Source organism: Leptodactylus fuscus, chromosome 6, assembly GCF_031893055.1.
Source record: "Leptodactylus fuscus isolate aLepFus1 chromosome 6, aLepFus1.hap2, whole genome shotgun sequence".
NCBI lineage: Eukaryota > Metazoa > Chordata > Amphibia > Anura > Leptodactylidae > Leptodactylus > Leptodactylus fuscus.
In genome coordinates this window covers 61,833-71,764 of record NC_134270.1, presented here as the reverse complement: position 1 = coordinate 71,764, position 9,932 = coordinate 61,833, and positions in this window count along the sequence as shown.

Below are 9,932 nucleotides of genomic sequence, written 5' to 3'. Positions count from 1 at the left end.
TGTATTGTAATTCAGTGTATACTTGTGCACTGCGTCACAATACCTATGAACATACTTTTGTTTGACAACTTATTGTGAATAAAGCATTTTCAATCAAAAAATTGTAGGAGCCAACCAGCAAGAGATTCTTTAAGATGGCTACCTCTACTGTGGAACAAGGAACCATTCTGGAAAATATCCATCAGCCCTGTGCCATCATCTTGGGCCTAAGGGCAGACAGAAGCCAAAACAGGGATCTCCAACCCTGGATGTAGCAGATAGAGACCACTCTTAAAGCTCAAGGAGGTTGATGGGTGTGGAGGATCTCAGCTTGTGTAACCTCCATTTTGCATTCCAGATATGTGGTCCCAACCACCATTTTGTATTTCAGACATGTGGTCCTGCTATGTGCTCAAAGTCTCCATTTTAGATTTCAAGACCATGCGGTCAGCCACGTGGTCTTTTCCAACTCACCTTTGTTTAGAGAGCTCACAACCCCCCTCAGCCCTTAGAGGGTGTGACCTTTTTCCAGTTTCTTATCCAATAGACATGCGCCAGGACTATTGTTACAACTTCTCCACCAATCATGTGATGCTAATTATGCAAGTAAATCCTCTTCCTGCCTATGCAATGTATTATATGCTGCTTTATTGTCATCATTAAAGCAGAACCACTCTTTACACCACAGGTCAGTGTATTTTGTGCGTATCTCTAGCATATGCTACCATGTCTTTAACAATTTGGAATTCAATACGGTGATACTTAGAGCGGATTGTGCTCACAATGGGAAATGGCTAAACATGACCGAGAAGATCTGCCAAAAGATGGTTCTGGAGCAAGGATTATCAAAGGTGGATACATCACCGGAATCTTTTACGTAATCTTTGCCAGCGTCGAGATTTGTCACCTCTATTGGGAAGCGGTAAAGTCAGCAGCCTGGGCTTGCCTTTTTCCAGATTTCTTGGCAAATGTCCTGTCCAGAGACCAGAATCACCATGTTGATGAGGAACCTGCACACCCCAGAGGTAAGGTTTTCACCATCTTCCTAAAATGATTTTTTACAGCTGTGAGGGAGCCAACTGAAATCTACAACAAGCTCGGATTCTGGACCAGCAAGTGGTCAGTAGTGGTCAAGCTGCAAAAAGATCCCCAGACGATCCCAACACCTGCCACAGTCATTCTCCTTTGGAAATTCCTTATTTTTCAGCCCAGATATGCAAAACTTCTGCAGAAGATGTTGAAATCAGTGTCACAATGCGAAGGACTGCAGGAATTATTGTGTAGTGGGCCACAAGACGAAAGACTTCCCCACAAAGAAGATCTGCAATCTCAGTAGGGAGGCAGCCCACATATATAAGGACTGCCTGAAGAGATCAAGATCCTGGCCATCTGTTGCTGCCAAGCCCCATCATCGTGGTTCCTGACCAGTCCCTGGCTCCAGCCCTTGCCACAGCCGCAGCAGCAAAGAAAAAACACACTTGGGGAGTCTATTGTGGGTGTCAAACAATACAGTGAGTCAGTATGACACGCACATGACAATCTTCGCTCTTAGAACTGCTGCACACCTTATTTATCTGGATCCAGTGGAAGAATGTGGAGGTTTCAGCAACCTTATGAAGCCATACAGTGACCCAGTGGCAGAATGTGTAGGTTGCAGTAGCAATGGGAAGGCCATACAGTCCCCTGTTACAGATTGAGGAGGTGGCAGCAACGTGAGGAGGTCATGATGTTAAAGTTAGGCCGGGTTCACACGGAGTATTTTGGCTCGTCATTTTGTATGTACACGACGTGGGATCTTTTGCGGGCCTTATACGCTGCCATTGTTTTCAAAATAGCACCGCGTGTACGGTGTTGGCTCCCATTGAATACAATGGGCGCGTATACGGCCCGCAAAAGATCCTGCGGCGTGTATGTACCAAATGACGAGCCACAATACTCCGTGTGAACCTGGCCTAACACATGGGAGTACCTGTGTCCGCTTGGCTCATGAAGAAATTGTTTATTGATTTTTCTCTGTTCATATATTCAATCTAACTTATGGAGGGTTGAATTCCAATGGTTGAAAACATTACATATCAGCCTATGTTGTGGGAGGCTGTTCTCCTGCTGCAGCTCAAGGAGGGTGTGCTTGGTGATGTACGAGTGACCATACAGTGACCCAGTGGCAGAGTGTGGAGGTTGCAGTAGCCTTGTGACCCAGTGGTAGAGTGGGGAGGCAGAAGTAGCGTGAGGAGGCCTTACAGTAGCCCAGTGGCAGAGTGTTTACATTGCAGCAGCCTTTTGAGGCTATACAGTGATCCAGTGGCAGAGTGTGTAGGTTGCAATAGCCTTATGAAGCCATACAAGGACCCAGTGGCAGAGTGGGGAGGTGGCAGTAGCATGAGGGGGCTCTACAGTGACCAAGTGGCAGATAAGTCTTCTGCAATCTGAACTATCAGGCCATACAGTGATCCTTTGGCAGAGTGTGGAGGTTTCTGCAGCCTATGATGTCATACAGTGACCCAGTGGCCCAGTGGAGTGGCAGCAGTAGCATGAAGAGGCAGCTGTAGCATGAGGAGGCCATACAGTGATCCAGTGGCAGAGTATGCAGATTGCAGCAGCCGTATAAGGCCATACAGTGAACTAGTGGCAGAGAGAAGATGCGGCAGCAGCTTTATGAGGCCATACAGTGACCCAGTGGCAGAGTGTTGAGATTGCAGCAGCCTTATGAGGCCATATATTGGCACCTTGACAAAGTGTGGTGAGGCAGCATAGATCATTTAATCTGCTGCATCAGGCATTGGTGGATGGAAATCCTGGCTGATCTGCACCTGATTCACCTTTGCAAAGGTCTGTCTCTCCAAATTTTGGGTGGGCAGGTGAGTTTTCATTAGTGTAACTATGACTCCCTCCGCATTAAACACCCACTTTGTTGATACACTACTGGCCGGACAGGATGGCTTTTCCAGGGCAAACTTGGCCTATTGCGGCCAAAAATCCAGTTTGGCTGCCCAGTAGTCCAGCAGATCTTCCACGATGGGTGGGAGGGTGCATTCTAAGTATGCCACCACCTGCTGGTTCAGTTTCTGCTCTGTGTATAACTGGTGTGTATTTTCTTCACTATGTGGGTGAAGAACATTAGTCATCCATCAGCGACTCTAGGCTCAGGCATCTAATAGTATTATTTGTTTAATACTTCTGTTTGTCACACACCATAAAATAAAGCAAGGGAGGCTGTGCTATTTTCAGCACTCTCAGTAGTATAGACCATCTCTGTGTCTGTCTGCTTATTCACCGGTAATTATAATCTACCTGGAAGCAACTGTAACACCTATCAAGAAGAGCTACCCATTTTGCTACACGTTGCTTATGCTCTAATGTCCTCCTCCAGTTAAGCCCCCACAGTGATGATGTGGCCATAAGATGTAGGCACCACATCTCCAGTCCCCTGACCAGCCAGATTTACCAGTATCTTTTCCAGACTATGAATCAATGGAATGTTCATCCCATAGTTCTGGTGACTGACTAGTAAAGTGGCCTCCTCAAAGGGTACGAGCAAACGGCAGGTGTCACGCATGAGCTGACACTGGATAACATTGATGTTATGTAGGGGAGTACCTCTTTCCACTTGGATCAAGAAATAGTTTCTGGCCTTTCTCTGTTTGCACAGTCGGCCCAACATATGGAGGGTGGAATTCCAACGGGTGGAAACGTTCCATATCAGCTTATGTTGTGTGAGGCCGTTCTGACCCTGAAGCTCAAGGAGGGTGTTCTTGGTGGTGTACAAGTGCATGCAAGGTTTCTTTGCCATTTCTAAGATGTCTTTCAGATGGGTGGAAGACTTAAGGAAACGCTTGACAACCAGATTGAACATGTGCGCCATGCAGGGCACAAGGCTCAGCTTTCCTTAACACAGCAACAACACCATGTTCTTCCCGTTGTTGATCACCATGGTTCTGATTTTGTGTTGTTGCAAAGAAAGCCAGGATTTGATTTCTTGATGCAGAACACAGAGCAGTTCCTCCCTTTGTGACTCCGTTCACCCAGGCAAATGAGGTGTAGAACAGCATGACACCACTGTACCCTGCACATGTTGTACGTTGGAGGAGCACTGTGAATTGTCCATGCAATGGAGCCTGAGGACACAGTGCAGGATGAGGCGGACTTCATTGCAGGAACAACGATGTGAGAAAGTGGAGGCAGAAGCAGACATCACTTAACCAAGTTGCTGGTGTGTCTGAGCAGGAACCACATTCACCCAGTGGGCCATAAAGGACATATGTAGTCCTTGACAGTAGTTACAGCTCCACATGTCAGTAATGCCATGCACTTTGGCAGACACCAACAAGCTCAAGGCCTGGCTCATCTTTTGCTCTACTTATTTGTGCAGGGTTGGTACTGCCTTTTTGGCAAAGAAATGTCCGCTTGGACCTCTCCACCTCGGCTCAGCACAGGCCATCAGTTCTCTGAAAGTTGCAGAGTCCACCACTTGGAAGGGGAGGGACTGCAGCACCAGCATCTTTTACAGGAGCACATTCAGCTTCAGCACCATTGCATAAGTGCACGCATACTGTTGTCTCTTTGAAATTGCTTCGGTGATCGATTGCTGACGCAATGACTGACTAGGAGGAGGAGCAGAAGCATCAGGACTAGAAGATGATGGTAAGGATACACAGTTTCCATCGGTTGAGGTGGTGGGGCCTTGACTGCCTGAAATGGGGTGCGTGCATTGGAGACACGGTTCTCCCAGGCCACTTTATGGTGAGGCTGCATATGTTGATGCAGATCTGTGGTGCCAACATTGGCACCCTGGCCACGCTTCACTTTCTGCCCACATATTGAACGTATGGCCATGCTCACCTCCCCCGGCGGCTTAGCAAAAAACTGCTGGTGATTTTACACCCAATACTCTGCACTAACTGTGTGTAACCGATATTGCCTCTGTGAACACCTGCACCACTGCCTCCGGGTGCTCTACCCCGGGCACATTTGGCTCCGAACCTCCCACTGCTGTTACCCTGCTGATTCCCGGCCACACTACCCTCTTTCTGGCTCTGCCGCTACCTTATGCGTAAGCTGCTACTCTCTTCTCCCAATGATGATGAAGCCCCTTCGTCACCTTGTGATTGGCTACATCATTATCCACTACTGACTGCAGTTCATTGATGTCCTCCTCAATGGTCTCTCAGCCAGGAGCCTGACTGCTCACAACACCAGCTCCAACACCACTCTCCTCAAGACTACTTGCCCGCCTACTGGAGAAAGCTGCGGATGTCTCCTCCAGATATTGGCTGGGCAGTAGTTGCTGACTGTCCTCTAGTAGCTCGCCCTCGCTGTATAGTGATCTGAGCCCACAGCATAGAGTACTTCTCTGACTGAGGGAACAGCAAAGGACAGAGGCAGGTTGAAACAGGTGAGGTTACAGAGCCTGCTCCCGGGCCATGCCAACTAAGGGTTGTGTATGACGAACCCACTGATTCTTGGCTGGGGGTGTCTGATGTGACTTAGGATGAAGTGGATGACTAAGTCCACCTTTCTAGAACTGATGGGTTGCTGTTCAAGACATGACCACCATCTGACACTGGGAGCTCAGGTCTCTGAAACTGACCCCTGCTGCCAAGGCCCCTTAGTCTCCTGCGACGTGTGCCCCCTACCCTGTGCAGAGCCTGTCGCCTCTCTGTCTGACATACTGTAAGATCTAATGGACAGATAACTGCGGAGTTTTGTTTTGTGTTTTTTCTAACTCTTTCCCTAGTGAGTGCTCATGTCTCATGACTCCCAAGGACCCGTTCACACCGAGTAAATGCGCATGTATTTTGGCAAAATACACATCAAAAAAATACACGTGTAAAAATAAGACTCCCATTGACTTCAATTACATTTTATGCATGTATTTTGATGGTTTTTTTTTTACACGTGTAAAAAAATGTCATTGAAGTCAATGGGAGTCTTATTTTTACACGTGTATTTTGCCAAAATACACGCACGTTCACTCCATTCACTAACAGCTAGACCAGAACAGCCTTAAAGGGGTTGTCCCATCACAAGGATCCTATCAATATTGCTTGTTAATGTGAATGTTAGACTTTTCCTAAATACACTGCTTCAGCAAAACTGCTTTGTTTGTCCACTATCTTACTTTATTCATTTTTTTTTTACACATCCCTTGACTTATCTGGTCATAAGTCAAGTGATGTATCGCTCTAAGGGGGGAGGAGGGGCTAAGTGCACGGGAGCGAGCCTGGAGGGGGGGGGTAGTTTACCCTTTGGGCAGGAGCATAGCGATGTTGCAGGCATCTGTGCCGGCGTCTAACCGTCCCCAGCATCCGCCTCTCTATTACAGCGGATGCCGGGTCTGTATTCACATATGCAAAGCCAGCAGCGAGATGCCGCTGGCCCTGCGTGCACGCTCATAGATGGTGAGACCAGTCTAGCCTTCACAATGCCAATACAGACCCGGCATCCGCTGTAATAGAGAGAGGTGGATGCCGGGTCTGTATTCGCATTGTGAAGGCTAGACTGGTCTATGAGCGTGCACGCAGGGCCAGCGGCATCTCGCCGCTGGCTTTGCATATGTAACCCCGCCCACCAATAACGCAACAAAGCCGGAAGAAAGAAGAATTTACAGCAACGAAGACTGGTGAGTATGTGATGTGGGAATACCCCTTTAATGGCAGAAATTCACCCAAACAAGCTTCCTGCTTCTTTGTCCAATGATTGGCCTCCTCTCAAAGTTTGTCAGCTGGGTAAAATGTCTTTTAGCGCATCGTAGAGACATGTCTAGCGGTCACCAATCTCTCACCAAGAGATACTCTACCCAAAAGTAGCCGCCAGGAGTCTGATCTTAATCAGAGCACGTCTGCAATCATTTACATATCTACCTGAGACATATCTGTTGCACAAGTTTTGCAGCAATCTTACATTTCTATCTGGGTGCAGGATTTTTTTTTGTCAATGAGTATTTGTGCTGGAACCGAAGATCTGTCTCAGGTTTATCTACTGTGTTGCACCTACAATATACAGTATGTCCAAGTAAATTAGACCAGACTTGGCCATAGTAGAACTTCATATTCATCTGCCTTTACCTCTGGTCCTGACCCGCCATCATCAGTGAGCCCTGGCAGCTTTCTCACCTTATAGGTCATTGTGTACACAATAAACCCTTGGGACAAATCCCAGACAACAGGAGACGTTTACGTAAGACACAACAATGACCTCTGAGCTTGTGGACATTAGCAAAAGAAAGTAAACATCAGGCCCACCATGAATGACCCAGACAAAAGACACAACACAATGAAGGAGAAGCTTTGAGAAGTAAGACTTCAGCTTTACTTCATCTGTATAGTGCACAGTATAGCGGACTTTGGAAAGACATAGGACACTTCTCATGGACTCTGCAGTGCATAGCGCGCCACAGCAAATTTAGCCCCGCCCACTTTTATGTTGACTCCGCCCACTTGTTAATTTTTCATGTGCCCGCACACAGTATAATCCTCCTACAGTCACCCGTAAATTATATGTCCCCCCTCTATCTCTCCCCCAGTTTCATATACACACTTCATCTGCCCCCAGCTTCATGTCCCCCTTCCATCTCTGCCCCCAGATTCATGTCCCCCATCTCTGCCCCCAGATTCATGTCCCCCATCTCTGCCCCCAGATTCATGTCCCCTCCATCTCTGCCCCCAGATTCATGTCCCCCATCTCTGCCCCCAGATTCATGTCCCCTCCATCTCTGCCCCCAGATTCATGTCCCCACATCTCTGCCCCCAGTGTCATGCCGTCCTCTCCATCTCTGCCCCCAGTGTCATGCCGTCCTCTCCATCTCTGCCCCCAGTGTCATGCCATCCTCTCCATCTCTGCCCCCAGTGTCATGCCGTCCTCTCCATCTCTGTCCCCAGTGTCATGCCGTCCTCTCCTTCATCTGCCCCCAGTTTCACGTTCCACTTCCACATTAAACTTACCTTCTCCTCCGCTCCCTCACCGCTCTCTGCGCGCCTCTCTCGCTGACACATATGCGGCTGAAGCGAAGAGCTGACACAGGTCAGCTCCTCGCTTCGCCGCTGCCGCCGTTCTCGCTGACACATATGCGGCTGAAGCGAAGAGCTGACACAGGTCAGCTCCTCGCTTCAGCCGCATATGTGTCAGCGAGAGAGGCGCGCAGCGGCGAAGCGAGGAGCTGACCTGTGTCGGCTACTTGCTTCAGCCGCATACGTGTTCAACTCAGATCTGCGTCCTCTGGACGCAGATCTGAGTTGAAATCGGGACATACCTCCCTCCAACCGGGACCGCGGGACATGTCACCCAAATCGTGACTGTCCCGCGGAAATCGGGACGGTTGGGAGGTATGGCTTCACCAAGGCCTGAGAAATTAGCACATAGCAGGAAGTCCCACCAGAGTCTTTCTGTACCTTGATACCTGTCTATCGCCATCTAATTGTCTTGTGGTTGTCTCTCTGGCTCCCCCCAACCATAGGGTAAGGCTGGTCTTACACTACCGTAATGAGTTTACGGTCCGCAAGTTGCTGATCAGCAACATAGACACTGCACATGCCCCTAAACTGCCGCACTCGCCTATAGAGTTCTATGGGCGAGTCCTTGCAGTGCCGTAATTCACGGCCATTAAAGACATGTTCTAAAATATCTGGTGGTGTAAGAGGCCGCATTGACTATAATGTGTCCAATTGAAACCCCTCAATTGCCGACCATTTGCGCACTCACATTACGGCAGCCTAATTTGCACTGTCCAGTCTACAGCCCTGATACCATGTGTCAGCTTGGGCACCTGAACAATAGGAATGTCATGTGTCCCAGTGTCTTCTTCTAAATGTATGCATGTGGTCGTGGAGGGATGACTCTCAGAATCCTAGATCAATGACTGTGGTGCATGGCAACATATCTCATCTCCCATCCTTGCCAGGATCTGGAGCCTCTTATTACTTCTGGGGCACATTGTTACACCAGGGTCAGACTGGACAATGGGGGACTGGTGAATCCCCCGGTGGGCCCTGTGCCTTTAGAGGGCCCTACAGGACCCCACTGCTTTTTTTAATCGGCAGCAGAGGTGCGGTAATGACCCCCCCCATACTCTTACCTCTCCCCGCTCCCACTCAGGGCCCCCCCGTACACAGTGCATTACATCATTGCGACATGATGTGCAGCGCATAAGGCACAGGCAGGAGCAGGGTGAGGTAGGTGATGCAGCCAGGTTTAACCCCTTCCCGCCGATGGCATTTTTTGATTTTTGTTTTTCGTTTTTGACTCCCCTCCTTCTAAACCCCATAACTTTTTTATTTCTCCGCTCCCAGAGCCATATGAGGTCTTAATTTATGCGGAACAAATTTTTCTTCATGATGCCGCCGCCATTAATTATTCTATATAATGTACTGGGAAGCAGGAAAAAAATTCAGAATGGGGTGGATTTGAAGAAAAAATGCATTTCTGCGACATTCTTACGGGCTTTGGTTTTACGGCGTTCACTGTGCAGCCAAAATGACATGTCCCCTGTATTCTGTGTTTCGGTGCGATTCTGGGGATATCAAATTTATAGGGTTTTATTTACATTTTGACCCCTAAAAAAAAATCCAAAACTGTGTTAAAAAATTTTTTTTCTAAAAGTCGCCATATTCTGACAGCCGTAACTTTTTTGTACATCATTATACGGGGATGTATGGGGCGTCTTTTTTTGCGGGACCGGGTGTACTTTTTAGTTCTACCATTTTTCGGGAAACGCTTTTGCTTTGATCACTTTTTATTCAAATTTTTATCAGAATCAAAACAGTGAAAAAACGGCGGTTTGGCACTTTTGACTATTTTTCCCGCTAAGGCGTTTACCGTACAGGAAAAATATTTGTATAGCTTTGTAGAGCGGGCGATTTCGGACACGGGGATACCTAACATGTATGTGTTTCACAGTTTTTAACTACTTTTATATGTGTTCTAGAGAAAGGGGGGTGATTTGAATTTTTAATACTTTT